The following is a 22,962-nucleotide window of genomic DNA, read 5'->3' on the forward strand; positions in this document are numbered from 1 at the left end:
AGACAGAAAGAAGAAAATCTACATACCTGCTATACATATGTGTATACCATACTTAATTATATGTAAGTTATTGTTAATTTAGCCTTCATGGGTAGACCCTTCAAAATAGGTACCATAGATCCCCCTGTTTTAGAAAGCGTTTAACAAAAGTAATTTACGGAGGGGTTTTCCGAGAACTTAATTTCAATACAATGAAATAAACTACTAATTTCTAAAATATAAATATAACTTAATATTATGTATTATTATGTAAGTGAATAGCTAAGTAATATATAGGTAGTACGTAAGCTGTACCAACATGTTGCAAGAGTATAATAAATATCAGTACACTGTGTTTGTAGTTTCAGTTTCACTAGATGTCTTTACCAGCAAAGTGCTTTATTCAAACTAATTTTAGTGTATTAGTTATATAGTGTTTAAAGTATTATTATATACAGTGACGAGCAAAACCGTATTATATACAGTGGCGAGCAAACACATATACATATGTGCACCAGTATACCATAGTACCTATACACGGAACAGGAAAGGAGTCATATCAAGCAATTACAGTGAAAGAGAGCAGCACCTAGGATCCAACTTTTAACACCCGGTTGGACTGAATTATATAAGTATTTTATATATTAATCCATTTATTATTAATTCATTATGCCTAGATTAAGTAGAAAATCTATAATACTAAGTCGTCTTCCGAATAGAAGACGTATGAGAGTTCTTCGTGCAAACTCTTTATGTAGAGATAGTGAGCAGTCACAAACTACTGTAAGTCACGCTAATCGTAGATTAGATTCCGATGTATGTCTGTCCGAACAAATTATAAATACAAATCAACATAGAACCAGGCGGGAAAATTTCGAGGTACGGTCTTTTGAACAAAATTTAAATACTGTGCAAACTCTTTATATAGAGATAGTGAGCAGTCACAAAATACTGTAAGTCACGCTAATCGTAGATTAGATTACGATGTACGTCTGTCCGAACAAATTATCAATACAAATCAACATAGAACCAGGCGGGAAAATCTCGAGGTACGGTCTTCTGAACAAAATTTAAATACTGTTCAACATAGAACAAGGCGGCAAGATCCCCAAATTCGCTCTGAAGAGCAAATAAGAAATACTCGAGGTCATAGATCTCGGCGTGAAGACCCCGAGGTTCGATCTGTTGAGCAAGTTGCAAATACTGTTCAACATAGAACAAGGCAGCAAGATTCCCAAATTCGCTCTGAAGAGCAAATAAGAGATACTCGAGGTCATAGGTCTCGGCGTGAAGACCCCGAGGTTCGATCTGTTGAGCAAGTTGCAAATACTGTTCAACATAGAACAAGGCGGCAAGATCCGCAAATTCGCTCTGAAGAGCAAATAAGAGATACTCGAGGTCATAGGTCTCGGCGTGAAGACCCCGAGGTTCGATCTGTTGAGCAAGTTGCAAATACTGTTCAACATAGAACAAGGCAGCAAGATCCCCAAATTCGGTCATAGGTCTCGGCGTGAAGACCCCGAGGTTCGATCTGTTGAGCAAGTTGCAAATACTGTTCAACATAGAACAAGGCGGCAAGATCCCCAAATTCGCTCTGAAGAGCAAATAAGAAATACTCGAGGTCATAGATCTCGGCGTGAAGACCCCGAGGTTCGATCTGTTGAGCAAATTGCAAATACTGTTCAACATAGAACAAGGCGGCAAGATCCGCAAATTCGCTCTGAAGAGCAAATAAGAGATACTCGAGGTCATAGGTCTCGGCGTGAAGACCCCGAGGTTCGATCTGTTGAGCAAGTTGCAAATACTGTTCAACATAGAACAAGGCGGCAAGATCCCCAAATTCGCTCTGAAGAGCAAATAAGAGATACTCGAGGTCATAGATCTCGGCGTGAAGACCCCGAGGTTCGATCTGTTGAGCAAATTGGAAATACTGTTCAACATAGAACAAGGCGGCAAGATCCGCAAATTCGCTCTGAAGAGCAAATAAGAAATACTCGAGGTCATAGGTCTCGGTGTGAAGACCCCGAGGTTCGATCTGTTGAGCAAATTGCAAATACTGTTCAACATAGAACAAGGCGGCAAGATCCACAAATTCGCTCTGAAGAGCAAATAAGAGATACTCGAGGTCATAGGTCTCGGCGTGAAGACCCCGAGGTTCGATCTGTTGAGCAAGTTGCAAATACTGTTCAACATAGAACAAGGCGGCAAGATCCGCAAATTCGCTCTGAAGAGCAAATAAGAGATACTCGAGGTCATAGGTCTCGGCGTGAAGACCCCGAGGTTCGATCTGTTGAGCAAGTTGCAAATACTGTTCAACATAGAACAAGGCAGCAAGATCCCCAAATTCGGTCATAGGTCTCGGCGTGAAGACCCCGAGGTTCGATCTGTTGAGCAAGTTGCAAATACTGTTCAACATAGAACAAGGCGGCAAGATCCACAAATTCGCTCTGAAGAGCAAATAAGAAATACTCGAGGTCATAGATCTCGTCGAGAAAATCCTGAGGTACGTTATGATGAACAAAGTAGGAACACTAGGGGTCATAGAGAACTTCGCGCAAGAAATCCTGAGTATAGGAATTTAGAGCGCATTCGTGATCAAATGCAAAAGGAACATGCAAGAAGAAATCCTGAAATAAGAAGAGAGGAGCGTGATGGAGAAACACAACGTCGACAGCTTAGTAGGAGGGGTATGAGGGAAGACATTTTGAATCAGAGACGTCTTAGACAAGGTCAAGTTCGCCTTCGTAGAGATAACCCACTCAATAGACAAATTGAAAACCAAAGGCAGTCTCAATGAATCCGATTAACGAGCGAAAATAATGTTATAGAAACTGATAATAGTGGCAATTTAACAGATTTCAAAAACATTTATTTCCAAAATATAAATAAGGGCCCTACTGAAATATGTAGTTGCTGCGGCGGCTTATGGTTTTCACACCAAGTTCGCAAATTAAATTTCAAAACTATTGCGCAAGGTCACCCGAATGCTGCATTCGCCTTCTTTTTAATGCAAAAATTTCCTTCAGAAGATGGAAATTACAAATGTTAAAAAGAACGTTCCAAAAGTATGTTTAGCTAACGGTCTAGACTTTCCTGAAATACCGGATTGTTTGAAAGGTTTAACCCCAATTGAAGAACATCTCATAATGCCTAGATTGCCTTTTATGACAATTCGCCCGTTAGGATATCAAGGTCAGAGTTTGCTCAAAGGTGCTGTTGTTAATATACCAATTTCTGTTAACAATATTGTGACATCTCTACCAAAGTCCTTTGATAAGGCTCATGTGATACAAATTCACTTAAGAAGGCGTTTGGAGTACAATCATGATTACACGATCGATACCATACGCCCCGCAAATATTATGGAAGCTTTGCAATTCTTAGTGAATACCCTTCTGTATCATGAACACAATATACATATTAATGAGAACTGGATTGCAGAATTTAATGACCAAGAAGAAGTTCCGTTTGTTGCATCTGCAGAGGATTCCCGATTGGTTCAAGCATTTCGTGTGGCACAAACTTCTCATGATAATCCCTCAGGTGATAATATTCCCATGAGTCTTTTACCTTCCGAGCTAAACCCAGGCGGTCAAGAAACTCTTTTGGACAATATTCCTGTATAAAACTTGGACTTTACCCGTTTAATCATAGCGCCAGGTGAAGGACAAAGACCAATTGACATAATTCAAGACAATAATTCAGAAGAGTTGTTATTTGGAACAGTATACGCTGGGCAGAAACGTACATGATCTGAAACATATAGCAAAATAATACGATCTGAAATTCGCCGTTTTGACAGAAGAGCGTGTACCATTCCAAAGTTATTCTATGATTACAAAAAATTAGAACTGCTACAAATTAAGAAAAGTACATCCATTTGCCTTAGAAAGTTTTCAGGTCGCAACCAAGTTACGGCCCAAAATCTATTAAACGAAAACTTTGTTCAAAACTTGATTCAACACGATGATGGTTACAAGGTTTTGAAAGGCGTTAGATCCTCACCTGCGCTCTGGGACTCTCTACGCCTTCAACGCAAATACGATTACCTCTTACAGAAACAAATCAAAACTCAGAAAGACACAAGGAAAACTTTTTCAAATTCAAAACCTTTTAAATTCAAATATGACTACATAAGACTTTTCTAATTTAAGGGATTTTGAATATTTCCTGTCTGATAGTAGAATAAATATGTCTTTTGGTGACTATTTATTAGCCCTTAGATCAAGTTTAACAAAACCCAAAATTTTTCTAAAAAGAAAATTACAGAATCGTTTTAAAAACGCTTATAATAGTCTGATTTTGGAACTCCATAGAGCAAATATGGATATCCAATATATACTGGATGCATATGCTTGCTGTTCATATATAATTAATTATATTAACAAGTCTAACAGGGGAATTTCTAGGCACTTAAATGAAGCTATATCAGAGGTAAATGCTGGTAATTATACTATTAAGCAAAAACTTAAACATATAGGTCACAAATTTATATCAGGCACAGAAATATCTGCACAAGAAGCAGTATATTGCTGCATTGGGCTCCATCTTTCGGAAGCAAGTAATGCAGAAATATTTATAAATACCTCTCGACCTGAGGAACGTGTTCGAATGGTAAAACCTAGAGCGGAACTTCAGAACCTTCCTTCAGGTTCGACTGAAATATTCGTAGCCGGTATTTTAGACCGTTATGTTCAAAGATCCGATCAGTTGGAAACTCTTTGTTTAACTTATTTTGCATCTAAGTATAAATAGTTTAAATCTAGTAGAAGAGCACAAGATAGTAATCATGAAGAAGAAGAGAGGGAAGACGATAATTTACCAGAAAGCGGGGTTGTCATGCCTCTTAAAGACGGTAGCGGTTTTGTGAAAAAACGTACCAAATCTTGTATTATTCGGTATAGAAGGTTTAACCCAGATTTGGCCAGAGTTGAGTATTTCCGCGCAATGGTAATGCTTTACTATCCATGGCGGAATGAACAGCAAGATCTCATTGTAAACAATAATGAGCAGACTTGCATAACGCATCGTATTATAATTGAGGAAAATCAAAGAAAATATGATGTTTTTGAGCAAAGAGAACTTGAAAATGTTCTAGAAAGTCTTTATAATAAAATAGACTTGGACGAAGGTGCTCAAAATGAACTACCTATCGTGGAAAATGAGTTCAGAGTGTTTGCACTTCCAGAAATAAACCCAAATATAAATTTGCTGGACTTGCATGGCGAAGATTCAACAGATAGTGGCACTGAATCTGATTGCAATATTAGACTTATTAAACTACCCCCTTTTAATCCAGTTGAGGAATTATTTTCTTTAGTTCAAAGTCTAAATACTAAGCAAAGAACCTATTTGACACATTTGATGCACCACCTAAAAACAAATCTCCCATTTTATGAGTTCATTTGCGGCGGTGCAGGTGTAGGAAAGAGTCGTTTGATATCTGCAATATATCAAGCTCTTAACCATCGTTAGAATTCTACACCTGGATCGAATCCAAGTTCCTTAAAAGTTCTTCTTTGCGCACTTACGGGTAAAGCAGCATTCGGAATAGGTGGAATGACCCTTCATTCAATATTCTCTTTACCTGTTAATCAGTTGAATAGAGAGTTGAGGCCACTTAGCAATGACACAGTGAATTCATTGTATTCCAGACTTATCGATTTAAAATTAATCATAATTGATGAAATATCGATGGTAGGTGCTTGTATGTTTAGCTCTGTTGATGCGAGATTAAACCAAATTTTCAAAACAGACAGCCCCTTCGGTGGTATACCGATCATAGTGTTTGGTGATTTGAAGCAACTCTCACCTGTTGGAGATAGGTGGATATTCTCTCTTAATCCCAATGATGCATACAGCACCTTAGTTGGTTCCCCTTTGTGTGAGTTATTTAAATACTTTGAATTAACAGAGATAATGAGACAACGGGAGGATCAGGCCTTTGCAATTGCATTAAATCATATGGCATCTGGTACTATGACAAATGAGGACATATCACTCATTGAAACTCGAGTAGTTAATTTCGAAGAAGTTCCCGATGATGCCATACATTTATTTTGGTCCAATGAAGAGACAAATAATTTCAATGCCCTTAAGCTCAGTCGAATCCCAACAGAAGCTTTCCTTTCCACTGCAAAAGACTAAGTTAAAGGAATTGGTATAAATGAAAATGATAATATTTTGGAAAGAGTTAAACTTTTCAAAACTTCTGAAACGCAGGGACTGCCCTATGAATTGACACTAAAAGCCTCCGCCAAATATATGGTTACAGTGAACATAAACACGTGTGATGGCTTGGTTAATGGGGCAGCTGGACAACTTATGCAAATTGATTTCCATTGTTCTTTTCCAACAATTCTGTGGATTAAATTTTTGGAACCTTCTGTTGGTTTGATAGCACGATCAACAAAGCCTTATCCTCTAGAAAGTTCTTGGACACCAATTGAAAAAGTTCTAAAATCTTTTCAATATAAAAGAAATGAACAAATTTCAATTGAAAGAAATCAGTTTCCAGTTGTTCCGGCAAGAGGGAATAACTATTCATAAAAGTCAGGGTGCCACATATAATAAAGTTGTAGTTCATACTCGCCCCAGAATGCCTAGAGCTTCAATATATGTCGCTTGTAGTCGAGCTACTTCTGCAGAAGGTCTATTCATCATAGGAAATTTTATTCCTCCTAACAAATTTTCTGAATCGGATCCCGTATTTAGGGAACTGAGGGAATTGAACACAAATAAAGCTTTGACAACAAGTTTCAATTTTATGATTTCCCGAACATCAGGACACCAAATTTTATTCCATAATGTTCAGAGTCTTCACGCTCACATTAATGATATAAAAAGCGACTATTTGATGCTATCTTCAGATATTTTATGTTTTGTAGAAACTTGGAGTTATCCTTGCGAAAGTTTTGATATACCAGGATTTACTCCAATTAACGAGCTGAGGATAGATAGCACGGAAACAACCAACAGAAATAAACGGGGCATTATAATATATGCAAAGCATAGTATTGCTTGCTCTATAGAATCAAAGGCTGTAAAGAAAATTTATTCAGGCCGCAAAGTTTTAGAAGCGGTTTTGTTTAAATGTTTCAATATTAATATTCTGGTTCTATATAGAAATTCAGCTTTCTCTGTCAGACAATTAATTGTAGAACTTCAGGAAGTCCTTACTTCTGAGTTATGCAATCAAAATGTGCTAATTGTTGGAGATTTTAACATTTGTTTAATGTCTACAGGGACCGCAATAAGAAATATGGTCCAAGAAAAAAACTTTAGTTCCATGCTTGGTGCAGAATATTCATCTACACCTGCCGGTACACAAATGAATTGGGCATTTTCAAATATGGATCCTTCCCGTGTAAATGCAATTACTTTTGAGACAGTACACAGCTATCATGACAGTATTTGTGTCTCTATTTCGAACTAAAGTTTTCAGACTTAGTGCAATAGTTCTTTCTTTTTTTTTCCAAATATAATCGAATTGGAATGGTATAGGAATTTTGACAGTAGTTTTTAAGACAATTTTAAGAAAAATATGTAAATAATCTAATTAAGAAAATTTAAATTATATATATAATTTGTTATTATATGTATATGACATTATTGTATAAATATATGATAGAAATTAAATAGTATAAGGAAAAAAGAAATATAATTTGGATATATGTATAAGAATCTCTACAAAAATTTATGTTTAGTATTGTAAATATTATATACAAATTAATATAATAATATTATATCATTTTTAAAGTTGTTAATATTTATTATTTTTAAGCTAAACATGTATAATAATATCGATATAATAAATAAAAAATGTTATTCATTGTCCAAAAACGATTTCTTTTCATACTTCTCAATACAGTTGTAATGCATTCTATATAAAATCAATTATAAGCGTATACAAAAAGCACAAGAACGATTTCTCATAATTTGAGTAAATTTAGTTTACAAATTGCTCTAATTATTTTCACTGTGAGTGAAAAGTAAATAACTAAGGCAACAGTTCCTACTTCTAATTATTAAAATATATAAAGAAGTCTCAAACGAATATACCATTTAACTTTGCGAGAGTATAAAATGTTCGGTTACATCCGAACTTAGCCCTTCCTTACTACTTACCTTTCTTATTTTTTTCCTCAAATATTAAATTTTTTCTTTATTTATGCCGGTATTTTCTTCGGCTGGTGCTTCAGACAATTCGTTTTCTAAAGTAATTTTGTTTATATGATTTTTTTTATTGTCGGTAAGTACATCGACTAGCATTGTAGAACTTTTTTATTCCACAGTAAATTTTATTTTTTTGTTGCCGGTATTACCATCGGCTGGGGTTGTAGAACTTTTTCGTTCCACAGTATATATATATTTATACTCTCGCAACCTGTTGCTACAGAGTATAATAGTTTTGTTCACCTAACGGTTGTTTGTATCACCTAAAACTAATCGAGTTAGATATAGGGTTATATATATATAAATGATCAGGATGAAGAGACGAGTTGAAATCCGGGTGACTTTCTGTCCGTCCGTCCGTCTGTCCGTCCGTACAAGCTCTAACTTGAGTAAAAATTGAGATATCTTTATTAAACTTGGTAGACATGTTTCTTGGTACCGTGAGACGGTTGGTATTGTAGATGGGCGTAATCGGACCACTGCCACGCCCACAAAACGACATTAATCAAAAACAAATAAATTGCCATAACTAAGCTCCGCAATAAGATACAAGATTGTTATTTGGTACACAGGATCACATTAGGGAGGGGCATTTGCAGATAAAAATTTTTTTAAAGTGGGCGTGGTCCCACCCCTAATAGGTGTAATGTGTATATCTCCTAAACCGCTAAAGCTATAATAACAAAATTCATCGGAAGCAAATGTTTTTAGAACCTCTATCTACAGTGTGAAAATAGTTGAAATCGGGTGGCAACTCCGCCCACTCCCTATATAACGGTACTGTTAAAAACTACTAAAAGCGCGATAAATCAAGCACAAGATTTTATCTCAGGGATGGTATGAGATGACTTTATAGGAACCGCGTTCAAAATTAGACAGTGGGCGTGGCACAGCCCACTTTTAGGTGAAAACCCATATCTTGAGATCTGCTTAACCGATTTCAACCAAATTCGGTACGTAACATTCTTTTTATATTTCTATGTTATGGTGCGAAAATTGCCGAAATCGGATTACAACCACGCCTATTTCCCATATGACAGCATTTTAAATTCCATCTGATGTTTTCACTTTCCAGTATGCAAATCAAGCAAGAATGGTTGTATCGGGGTAAAACTTTCCGTGAACAATGCGTTTAAAGTAAAATGCAATTTGTGACCCAAAATTGTCTAAATCGAACCAAAACTGTTCAAGCCCCTAAGTACTAAATATGTGGACCCCAGTGCCTATAGTTGACCTTCTACCGAAAATATCAGTCAATCTACAAAGAAATCTCAAACGAGTATACCATTTGACTTTGCGAGAGTATAAAATGTTCGGTTACATCCGAACTTAGGCCTTCCTTACTTGTTATAAATGAATTTTTTATTTTTATTGCCGGTATTACCATCGGCTGGCGTTGTAGAACTTTTTTGATCCACAGTAAAGTTTTATTTTTTTGTTGCTGGTATTATCATCGGCTGGCGTTGTAGAACTTTTTTGTTCCACAGTAAATTTTATTTTTTTGTTGCCGGTATTACCATCGGCTGGCGTTGTAGAACTTTTTTGTTCCACATTATATTTTTTAAAATAGAATTTTTTATTTTTGTTGAATTCATTGTGATGGTATAAATCTTCAGCTGACGCTTTAGAAGTTTCTGCTCCCAAAGTAATTATATTTCCCTTAATGTTTTCATCTTTTAAATTTCCTTTTCTCTCATGTTGCTCAGATTCGTCTCCTAAGCTATATATGTCTTCTTCCCTTTCTTTATTTATTATCTACTTTTTTTCTTTCAAGTTGATCACTGCATTAATTTCTTTCAGAAATTTGTATCCAATTAAAAAGCCTGCTTCTAAATTTCGATTTCGTAAAAAATTTGTCTTTTACCAAAAAGAGTAATAAAATGATAATAACGTATTATCGAAAATCCATTAGTTGTTTATACCTTTTTATATATATTTAATTCGTTTTTATTCTCATAAATTCCTGATTTTATATAGCAATCTACTAGTATTTTAAAGTTTTGGCCATTAATCCTGTCATGTATAAAAATATATGGCCGAGTTAGTTTTGATTTAAAAAATGATCCTTTAAATATTATTTATCCTTTGTGTTTTTTTTTTGTGGTTAATTACTTGTTTGTGCGCTGGCATATGGTCGTTTATCTGTAGCATTCATTCTTGTATTCTGTACATTATTATTTACGTTATAATGTGGTCGGTTGTGGATTCGAGTACTTGGATCGACATCCATTGGGATAGGTCTTGTCTGAATGTTTTGTTGTAGGGCCTTTGGTTGTAGCCTCTTTGAAATTGGGTTTGTGGAAACCGTAAATTATTATTAAAATTTCCGTTATTGATGTTAGTACGTTGTCTGTAATAATTCGGATTTTTCCCGATTTGTGATGAGAAAATTGCTCGCATATTAGTTGATTCTAATTCTTGTGCTTTTGCCATCACATTTGGCAAATCACTTGGTGATAGTAAAAATAATATATTGACTAAATTTCTATTTAGACCTGTTATACATATATGCAACGCATCCCGCCTATTTTTTGCGTTTAATTCTTTAGTTATGGCACTATCCGATCTGTAAGTCATTATCGTTTTATTAATAAGTAAAGTTAATTTTTCATGAACCTTATTATTAGTATTCTATAATTGAATAAGTGCCCTGTCGCAAAATATTCATCTCCTGTTCGATAATATGAGCTAGTCGCTTGTCCGCGTAAGTAAAATCGAGTCGTGCCAAAATGGCATCGAAATTAAGAACCGTTCCGTGATTGGATAAAATGTCATTAGCATCGTTTGTAATTTTATTTCTTAGTATAGTTAATGCAGCAAAATATCTATGGCTGCCCCTTACATATAAGCACATTATTTGCTGATTCCCTCCAGCTAACGTATTTAGTTTGTTTTCCATTAAATTCTGGTAGTGGCTTGACCACCTCAATTAATATTTGGATCGATCACTTATATTTTATAATCACTGACTGTAGTTGACTTTGTTAAATCCTGTAGTTGCCTTCGCAACTCTTCTACCTCCAATCTAAGAGAAGCATTTGTTGCAGTTATTAGTCTAGCAACAAGATTCTCGTTTTCACTATTTAGAGCCATTTTTTATTATTTTAGTTTTTGTATGTTTTAAATTTGGGCAAGTTTCAGTTTTATGGTTGCCCTTGCAATGATAACAATAGTACAGCCTTTCGTATTTTAGTGTACTTGAATTATTTCCCATTAAAAAAAACATATTTTCTTCTATGTTTTCATCTTTTAAGATTTTTAAAATTTTATTTCTTTTTTGTTGTTTGAAGCGGTTTTGGACATACAGTTTTTTAATATATATATATATTTAGTTTTTTTTTTATAATAATTTTTTTGATCCTTTCTAGAAAAGGAAACTCTTTTATTCTGGAGGGTCTGGAGTTCAGAATCGCAGAATTGAGTTTATGTTATAAACCGGACGGTCCCCCTTGCGGTGGTGAATCGCGGTTTCAAAATATTTGTTATATGGCTGGTCGAGCCGTCATTTATAACATGCTTTTTTATAAATTTGAGTACTTGTAAGTTTCAGATTTACAATGCTCACAGTACTTAGGCGTAAAATATTTTATATTACTACGATTTTTATACAATTTTGTTGTTATAAATTAAATATATCATAAATATATTAAAGTATTAACTTACTACTTTTCGTCCTTTTCTAAGGGGTTTGTTGATTGCTGTTTTAACTTCCCATTGGATAGTATCACGTTTTGGGTTTGTCCTTTTTCCTAGTGGTACTGGGGTTCCTTGACGTTTATAAATCCCTTGGTCGTTTTGTTTTTAATTAATTGTATCCCTCGTTGGCGACGCTTCGGCTTAGCGTGCAATGCCTTATTTCTTCTTTTTATACTCTCGCAACCTGTTGCTACAGAGTATAATAGTTTTGTTCACCTAACGGTTGTTTGTATCACCTAAAACTAATCGAGTTAGATATAGGGTTAAGTATATATAAATGATCAGGATTAGGAGACGAGTTGAAATCCGGGTGACTGTCTGTCCGTCCGTCCGTCTGTCCGTCCGTACAAGCTCTAACTTGAGTAAAAATTGAGATATCTTTATGAAACTTGGTACACATGTTTCTTGGTACAGTAAGACGGTTGGTATTGCAGATGGGCGTCCGTCTGTCCGTCCGTACAAGCTCTAACTTGAGTAAAAATTGAGATATCTTTATGAAACTTGGTACACATGTTTCTTGGTACAGTAAGACGGTTGGTATTGCAGATGGGCGTAATCGGACAACTGCCACGCCCACAAAACGCCATTAATCAAAATCAAATAAATTGTCATAACTAAGCTCCGCAATAAGATACAAGACTGTTATTTGGTACACAGGATCACATTAGGGAGGGGCATTTGCAGTTAAATTTTTTTTAAAGTGGGCGTGGTCCCGCCCCTAATAGGTTCAATGTGCATATCTCCTAAACGACTAACGCTATAATAACAAAATTCACTGGAAGCAAATGTTTTTAGCACCTCTACCTACGATGTGAAAATGGGTGAAATCGGGTGACAACCCCGCCCACTCCCCATATAACGGTACTGTTAAAAACTACTAAAAGCGCGATAAATCAAGCACTAAATAAGCCAGAGACATTAAATTTTATCTCAGGGATGGTATGAGATGACTTTATAGGAACCGCGTTCAAAATTAGACAGTGGGCGTGACACCGCCCACTTTTAGGTGAAAACCCATATCTTGGGTACATAACATTCTTTTTATATTTCTATGTTATGGTGCGAAAATGGGCGCAATCGGATTACAACCACGCCTATTTTCCATATGACACCATTTTAAATTCCACTTAATTCTTTCACTTTCCACTATGCAAATCAAGCAACAATGATTATATAGGCGTAAAACTTTACGTGAATAATACGTTTAAAGTATGCCACCTTGTGACCAAAAATTCTCTAAATCGAACCAAAACTGTTCAAGCCCCTAGGTACTGAATATGTGGACCCCAGTACCTATAGTTGACTTTTTACCGTAAATATCGGCCATTGTGTTAGATATATAATTGAAATTCATATAATAGAATAAATAAATGAAACTATCGATAATAGTATGTCTTTGTTTCAAAAATGGGTTGAATCGGATCAATAGTTTTTGTAGCCCTCATATATCTAATATAAATATTTTTGAACTTCCGCGTGACTTTATACCGCATATGTGAGTTATCTCAATGAGAGAGCAAGTTTTACTCATAACAAGATCAAATCGGGTGAAAATTTTCCTTAGCCCCCATGTAACTAATATCAGGATTTTCGAACATTCGTCTGACTTTACTCCATTTGATTGGTGATGGTATGTGAGGTACCTTAATGAAACAGTGGGAGCATTTTATTAGTCTGTGGCATGTTAGTAGTATGTGGTATTGGAAAAAATTAATAAAATCGGGTTAATACTGCCCTCGAATTCCATATACTACTTATAATGCTCTTCGTTATTCTAATCAGTTTTATGCCGAATATGTCGGCCAGTGAGTATTAATATTTTTTTTATACAGTGGGTCACAGCTTATTTGATACAGTAGTCGATATAAATTTCGAATCCCAATATTTTCTAAACTGAAAGGAATATTGAAAAAATTTAAACGCTATATTATAGAGCAAGGAATTTCTTATATATAATCTACTTCATTTATTTAAAAAATATTTTATTTTCAAATATATGTATATAAAATTAAAATAACTTCTTAATTTCAGGTCACAGCTTATTTGATACAGTTCAATTCATTCTAAAATAACATAAACAAATCACTTTCCATCTTAAATTTTAATATTTTGTGTGAAAGCCTTTCGCCTTAACAAGAGCCTGGATCCCGGTTGGCATTGATTGGACCAACTTTTATGTGGTTTCTTGTATAGAGCAAAAAAATCTTTCTAGAAAAAATGTGGTTATAGATAAACTGCGACCATCGGTTTATTATTTCAGTTCTGTTTGGTCTGTTATTTCAGTTTTGCGACACATATTAATATGAAGGTCATGAGGTGAACTGTTAACTCAAGAATATTACATTTTTACCTAGCGCAGTTGGCAGCTTATGAAAGGTTTAGATATTAAGACAGAAAGAAGAAAATCTACATACCTGCTATACATATGTGTATACCATACTTAATTATATGTAAGTTATTGTTAATTTAGCCTTCATGGGTAGACCCTTCAAAATAGGTACCATAGATCCCCCTGTTTTAGAAAACGTTTAACAAAAGTAATTTACGGAGGGGTTTTCCGAGAACTTAATTTCAATACAATGAAATAAACTACTAATTTCTAAAATATAAATATAACTTAATATTATGTATTATTATGTAAGTGAATAGCTAAGTAATATATAGGTAGTACGTAAGCTGTACCAACATGTTGCAAGAGTATAATAAATATCAGTACACTGTGTTTGTAGTTTCAGTTTCACTAGATGTCTTTACCAGCAAAGTGCTTTATTCAAACTAATTTTAGTGTATTAGTTATATAGTGTTTAAAGTATTATTATATACAGTGACGAGCAAAACCGTATTATATACAGTGGCGAGCAAACACATATACATATGTGCACCAGTATACCATAGTACCTATACACGGAACAGGAAAGGAGTCATATCAAGGAATTACAGTGAAAGAGAGCAGCACCTAGGATCCAACTTTTAACACCCGGTTGGACTGAATTATATAAGTATTTTATATATTAATCCATTTATTATTAATTCATTATGGCTAGATTAAGTAGAAAATCTATAATACTAAGTCGTCTTCCGAATAGAAGACGTATGAGAGTTCTTCGTGCAAACTCTTTATGTAGAGATAGTGAGCAGTCACAAACTACTGTAAGTCACGCTAATCGTAGATTAGATTCCGATGTATGTCTGTCCGAACAAATTATAAATACAAATCAACATAGAACCAGGCGGGAAAATTTCGAGGTACGGTCTTTTGAACAAAATTTAAATACTGTGCAAACTCTTTATATAGAGATAGTGAGCAGTCACAAAATACTGTAAGTCACGCTAATCGTAGATTAGATTACGATGTACGTCTGTCCGAACAAATTATAAATACAAATCAACATAGAACCAGGCGGGAAAATTTCGAGGTACGGTCTTTTGAACAAAATTTAAATACTGTTCAACATAGAACAAGGCGGCAAGATCCCCAAATTCGCTCTGAAGAGCAAATAAGAAATACTCGAGGTCATAGGTCTCGGCGTGAAGACCCCGAGGTTCGATCTGTTGAGCAAGTTGCAAATACTGTTCAACATAGAACAAGGCAGCAAGATTCCCAAATTCGGTCATAGGTCTCGGCGTGAAGACCCCGAGGTTCGATCTGTTGAGCAAATTGCAAATATTGTTCAACATAGAACAAGGCGGCAAGATCCGCAAATTCGCTCTGAAGAGCAAATAAGAGATTCTCGAGGTCATAGGTCTCGGCGTGAAGACCCCGAGGTTCGATCTGTTGAGCAAGTTGCAAATACTGTTCAACATAGAACAAGGCGGCAAGATCCGCAAATTCGCTCTGAAGAGCAAATAAGAGATACTCGAGGTCATAGGTCTCGGCGTGAAGACCCCGAGGTTCGATCTGTTGAGCAAGTTGCAAATACTGTTCAACATAGAACAAGGCAGCAAGATCCCCAAATTCGGTCATAGGTCTCGGCGTGAAGACCCCGAGGTTCGATCTGTTGAGCAAGTTGCAAATACTGTTCAACATAGAACAAGGCGGCAAGATCCACAAATTCGCTCTGAAGAGCAAATAAGAAATACTCGAGGTCATAGATCTCGTCGAGAAAATCCTGAGGTACGTTATGATGAACAAAGTAGGAACACTAGGGGTCATAGAGAACTTCGCGCAAGAAATCCTGAGTATAGGAATTTAGAGCGCATTCGTGATCAAATTCAAAGGGAACATGCAAGAAGAAATCCTGAAATAAGAAGAGAGGAGCGTGATGGAGAAACACAACGTCGACAGCTTAGTAGGAGGGGTATGAGGGAAGACATTTTGAATCAGAGACGTCTTAGACAAGGTCAAGTTCGCCTTCGTAGAGATAACCCACTCAATAGACAAATTGAAAACCAAAGGCAGTCCCAATGAATCCGATTAACGAGCGAAAATAATGTTATAGAAACTGATAATAGTGGCAATTTAACAGATTTCAAAAACATTTATTTCCAAAATATAAATAAGGGCCCTACTGAAATATGTAGTTGCTGCGGCGGCTTATGGTTTTCACACCAAGTTCGCAAATTAAATTTCGAAACTATTGCGCAAGGTTACCCGAATGCTGTATCCGACTTCTTTTTAATGCAAAAATTTCCTTCAGAAGATGGAAATTACAATTTTTGTGCTACTTGCAAAAATGCGATTGTTAAAAAGAACGTTCCAAAAATATTTTTAGCTAACGGTCTAGACTTTGCTAAAATACCGGATTGTTTGAAAGGTTTAACCCCAACCAAGTAAGAAATACTCGAGGTCATATGTCTCGGCGTGAAGACCCCGAGGTTCGATCTGTTGAGCAAGTTGCAAATACTGTTCAACATAGAACAAGGCGGCAAGATCCACAAATTCGCTCTGAAGAGCAAATAAGAAATACTCGAGGTCATAGATCTCGTCGAGAAAATCCTGAGGTACGTTATGATGAACAAAGTAGGAACACTAGGGGTCATAGAGAACTTCGCGCAAGAAATCCTGAGTATAGGAATTTAGAGCGCATTCGTGATCAAATGCAAAAGGAACATGCAAGAAGAAATCCTGAAATAAGGAGAGAGGAGCGTGATAGAGAAACACAACGTCGACAGCTTAGTAGGAGGGGTATGAGGGAAGAAATTTTGAATCAGAGACGTCTTAGACAAGGTCAAGTTCGCCTTCGTAGAGATAACCCACTCAATAGACAACTTGAAAACCAAAGGCAGTCCCAATGAATCCGATTAACGAGCGAAAATAATGTTATAGAAACTGATAATAGTGGCAATTTAACAGATTTCAAAAACTGAAATATGTAACTGCTACGGCGGCTTATGGTTTTCACACCAAGTTCGCAAATTAAGTTTCGAAACTATTGCGCAAGGTTACCCGAATGCTGCATCCGGCTTCTTTTTAAAGCAAAAATTTCCTTCAGAAGATGGAAATTACAATTTTTGTGCTACTTGCAAAAATGCGATTGTTAAAAAGAACGTTCCAAAAATATTTTTAGCTAACGGTCTAGACTTTCCTAAAATACCGGATTGTTTGAAAGGTTTAACCCCAATTGAAGAACGTCTCATAATGCCTAGATTGCCTTTTATGACAATCCGTCCGTTAGGATATCAAGGTTAGAGTTTGCTCAAAGGTGCTGTTGTTAATATACCAATTTATGTTAACAATATTGTGACATCTCTACCAATGTCCTTTGATGAGGCTCATGTTATACAAATTCACTTAAGAAGGCGTTTGGAATACAATCATGATTACATGATCGATACCATACGCCCCGCAAATCTTATGGAAGCTTTGCAGTTCTTAGTGAATACCCTCTGTATCGTGAGCACAATATACATATTAATGAAAACTGGATTTCAGAATTTAATAACCAAGAAGAAGTTCCGTTTGTTGCATCTGCAGAGGATTCCCGATTGGTTTAATCTTTTCATGCGGCACAAACTTCTCATGATAATCCCTCAGGTAATAATATTCCCACGGGTCTTTTACCTTCCGAGTTAAATCCAGGCGGTCAAGAAACTCTTTTGGACAATATTCCTGTAGAAAACTTAGACTATAACCGTTTGGTTATAGCGCCAGGTGAAGGACAAAGACCAATTGACATAATTCAAGATAATAATTCAGAAGAGTTGTCATTTGGAACAGTATACGCTGGGCAGAAACGTACATGATCTGAAACATATAGCAAAATCATACGTTCTGAAATTCGCCGTTTTGACTGAAGAGTGTGTACCATTCCAAAGTTGTTCTATGATTACAAAAAATTAGAACTGCTACAAATTAAGAATAGTACATCCATTTGCCTTAAAAAGTTTTCAGGTCGCAACCGAGTTACGGCCCAAAATCTATTAAACAAAAACTTTGTTCAAAACTTGATTCAACACGACGATGGTTACAAGGTTTTGGAAGGCGTTAGATCCTCAGCTACGTACTGGGAAGTTGAGAGGAAAAAGGCAATCGCTATGATTCGCCAATTTGGGCTTCCAACCTTCTTTATCACTTTATCGGCTGCAGAATCTCAGTGGGTTGAGCTTTTGGTCATCCTCTCTAAAACTGTTGATTCTAAAGATATTTCGGAAGAGGAAGTTAACAGTTTAACAACCCAAGATAGATATCGCTTAATTCGATCAGTCGCGGTTACTTGTGCTAGATATTTTGACTACCGCTATCGACAAATTCTTGAGCTTTTTAAAGATAACGCCGGCATTTTTGGAGAGCATTTTGTTACAAATTTCTACTGGAGAGTGGAGTTTCAACAGAGAGGTTCCCCGTATGTACATGGCATGTATTGGCTTAATAATGCTCCCAGGATCAACCTTCAAGATCCTCAGACATTTCCTGATGTCATTAGTTTTATTGACAATTTTATTTCTACCGATGGTTCGATCAGCCACTTAGAAAATTATTTGGGTTATCAAAAGCATAACCACAGTCGGTCTTGTACTAGGAAAATAAGAGGACAACAGTTTTGTCGTTTTGGTATACCATATCCACCAACGCCTTCAAACCAAATACGATTACCTCTTACAGAATTCTCTCAATTCAAAACCTTTTAAATTCAAATATGACTACAGAAGACATTTCTAATTTAAGAGATTTTGAACATTTCCTGTCTGATAGTAAAATAAATATGTCTTTTGGTGACTATTTATTAGCCCTTAGATCAAGTTTAACAAAACCTAAAATTTTTCTAAAAAGAAAGATTTTGGAACTCCATAGAGCAAATATGGATATCCAATATATACTGGATGCATATGCTTGCTGTTCATATATAATTAATTATATTAACAAGTCTAACAGGGGAATTTCTAGGCACTTAAATGAAGCTATATCAGAGGTAATGCTGGAAATTATACTATTAAGCAAAAACTTAAACATATAGGTCACAAATTTATATCAGGCACAGAAATATCTGCACAAGAAGCAGTATATTGCTGCATTGGGCTCCATCTTTCGGAAGCAAGTAATGCAGAAATATTTATAAATACCTCTCGACCTGAGGAACGTGTTCGAATGGTAAAACCTAGAGCGGAACTTCAGAACCTTCCTTCAGGTTCGACTGAAATATTCGTAGCCGGTATTTTAGACCGTTATGTTCAAAGATCCGATCAGTTAGAAACTCTTTGTTTAGCTGATTTTGCATCTAGGTATAAATATTTTAAATCTAGTAGAAGAGCACAAGATAGTAATCATGAAGAAGAAGAGAGGGAAGACGATAATTTACCAGAAAGCGGGGTTTTCATGCCTATTAAAGACGGTAGCGGTTTTGTGAAAAAACATACCAAATCTTGTATTATTCGGTATAGAAGGTTTAACCCAGATTTGGCCAGAGTTGAGTATTTCCGCGCAATGGTAATGCTTTACTATCCATGGCAGAATGAACAGCAAGATCTCATTGTAAACAATAATGAGCAGACTTGCATTACGCATCGTATTATAATTGAGGAAAATCAAAGAAAATATGATGTTTTTGAGCAAAGAGAACTTGAAAATGTTCTAGAAAGTCTTTATAATAAAATAGACTTGGAAGAAGGTGCTCAAAATGAACTACCTATCGTGGAAAATGAGTTCAGAGTGTTGGCACTTCCAGAAATAAACCCAAATATAAATTTGCTGGACTTGCATGGCGAAGATTCAACAGATAGTGGCACTGAATCTGATTGCAATATTAGACTTATTAAACTACCCCCTTTAATTCCAGTTGAGGAATTATTTTCTTTAGTTCATCTAAATACTAAGCAAATAACCTATTTGACACATTTGATGCACCACCTAAAAACAAATCTCCCAGTTTATGAGTTCATTGGCGGCGGTGCAGGTGTAGGAAAGAGTCGTTTGATATCTGCAATATATCAAGCTCTTAACCATCGTTAGAATTCTACACCTGGATCGAATCCAAGTTCCTTAAAAGTTCTTCTTTGCGCACCTACGGGTAAAGCAGCATTCGGAATAGGTGGAATGACCCTTCATTCAATATTCTCTTTACCTGTTAATCAGTTGAATAGAGAGTTGAGGCCACTTAGCAATGACACAGTGAATTCATTGTATTCCAGACTTATCGATTTAAAATTAATCATAATTGATGAAATATCGATGGTAGGTGCTTGTATGTTTAGCTCTGTTGATGCGAGATTAAACCAAATTTTCAAAACAGACAGCCCCTTCGGTGGTATACCGATCATAGTGTTTGGTGATTTGAAGCAACTCTCACCTGTTGGAGATAGGTGGATATTCTCTCTTAATCCCAATGATGCATACAGCACCTTAGTTGGTTCCCCTTTGTGTGAGTTATTTAAATACTTTGAATTAACAGAGATAATGAGACAACGGGAGGATCAGGCCTTTGCAATTGCATTAAATCATATGGCATCTGGTACTATGACAAATGAGGACATATCACTCATTGAAACTCGAGTAGTTAATTTCGAAGAAGTTCCCGATGATGCCATACATTTATTTTGGTCCAATGAAGAGACAAATAATTTCAATGCCCTTAAGCTCAGTCGAATCCCAACAGAAGCTTTCCTTTCCACTGCAAAAGACTAAGTTAAAGGAATTGGTATAAATGAAAATGATAATATTTTGGAAAGAGTTAAACTTTTCAAAACTTCTGAAACGCAGGGACTGCCCTATGAATTGACACTAAAAGTCTCCGCCAAATATATGGTTACAGTGAACATAAACACGTGTGATGGCTTGGTTAATGGGGCAGCTGGACAACTTATGCAAATTGATTTCCATTGTTCTTTTCCAACAATTCTGTGGATTAAATTTTTGGAACCTTCTGTTGGTTTGATAGCACGATCAACAAAGCCTTATCCTCTAGAAAGTTCTTGGGCACCAATTGAAAAAGTTCTAAAATCTTTTCAATATAAAAGAAATGAACAAATTTCAATTGAAAGAAATCAGTTTCCAGTTGTTCCGGCTGAGGGAATAACTATTCATAAAAGTCAGGGTGCCACATATAATAAATTTGTAGTTCATACTCGACCCAGAATGCCTAGAGCTTCAATATATGTCGCTTGCAGTCGAGCTCCTACTGCAGAAGGTCTATTCATCATAGGAAATTTTATTCCTCCTAACAAACTTTCTGAATCGGATCCTGTATTTAAGAAACTGAGGGAATTGAACACAAATAAAGCAACAAGTTTCAGTTTTATGAATTCCCGAACACCAGGACATCAAATTTTATTCCATTAGGCCCAGAGTCTTCATGCTCACATTAATGATATAAAAAGCGACTGTTTGATGCTATCTTCAGATATTTTATGTTTTGTAGAAACTTGGAGTTATCCTTGCGAAAGTTTTGATATACCAGGATTTACTCCAATTAACGAGCTGAGGATAGATAGCACGGAAACAACCAACAGAAATAAACGGGGCATTATAATATATGCAAAGCATAGTATTGCTTGCTCTATAGAATCAAAGGCTGTAAAGAAAATTTATTCAGGCCGCAAAGTTTTAGAAGCGGTTTTGTTTAAATGTTTCAATATTAATATTCTGGTTCTATATAGAAATTCAGCTTTCTCTGTCAGACAATTAATTGTAGAACTTCAGGAAGTCCTTACTTCTGAGTTATGCAATCAAAATGTGCTAATTGTTGGAGATTTTAACATTTGTTTAATGTCTACAGGGACCGCAATAAGAAATATGGTCCAAGAAAAAAACTTTAGTTCCATGCTTGGTGCAGAATATTCATCTACACCTGCCGGTACACAAATGAATTGGGCATTTTCAAATATGGATCCTTCCCGTGTAAATGCAATTACTTTTGAGACAGTACACAGCTATCATGACAGTATTTGTGTCTCTATTTCGAACTAAAGTTTTCAGACTTAGTGCAATAGTTCTTCATTTTTTTTTTCCAAATATAATCGAATTGGAATGGTATAGGAATTTTAACAGTAGTTTTTAAGACAATTTTAAGAAAAATATGTAAATAATCTAATTAAGAAAATTTAAATTATATATATAATTTGTTATTATATGTATATGACATTATTGTATAAATATATGATAGAAATTAAATAGTATAAGGAAAAAAGAAATATAATTTGGATATATGTATAAGAATCTCTACAAAAATTTATGTTTAATATTGTAAATATTATATACAAATTAATATAATAATATTATATCATTTTAAAAGTTGTTAATATTTATTATTTTTAAGCTAAACATGTATAATAATATCGATATAATAAATAAAAAATGTTATTCATTGTCCAAAAACGATTTCTTTTCATACTTCTCAATACAGTTGTAATGCATTCTATATAAAATCAATTATAAGCGTATACAAAAAGCACAAGAACGATTTCTCATAATTTGAGTAAATTTAGTTTACAAATTGCTCTAATTATTTTCACTGTGAGTAAAAAGTAAATAACTAAGGCAACAGTTCCTACTTCTAATTATTAAAATATATAAAGAAGTCTCAAACGAATATACCATTTAACTTTGCGAGAGTATAAAATGTTCGGTTACATCCGAATTTAACCCTTCCTTACTTGTTATTATTGTATTTAGATTTTTGTTCATGCGCATGCCAAAGAACATCTGTGAATATGTATATATGTATGTACATTTTGCTTAGT

Source organism: Bactrocera oleae, chromosome 3 (assembly GCF_042242935.1).
Source record: "Bactrocera oleae isolate idBacOlea1 chromosome 3, idBacOlea1, whole genome shotgun sequence".
Lineage (NCBI taxonomy): Eukaryota > Metazoa > Arthropoda > Insecta > Diptera > Tephritidae > Bactrocera > Bactrocera oleae.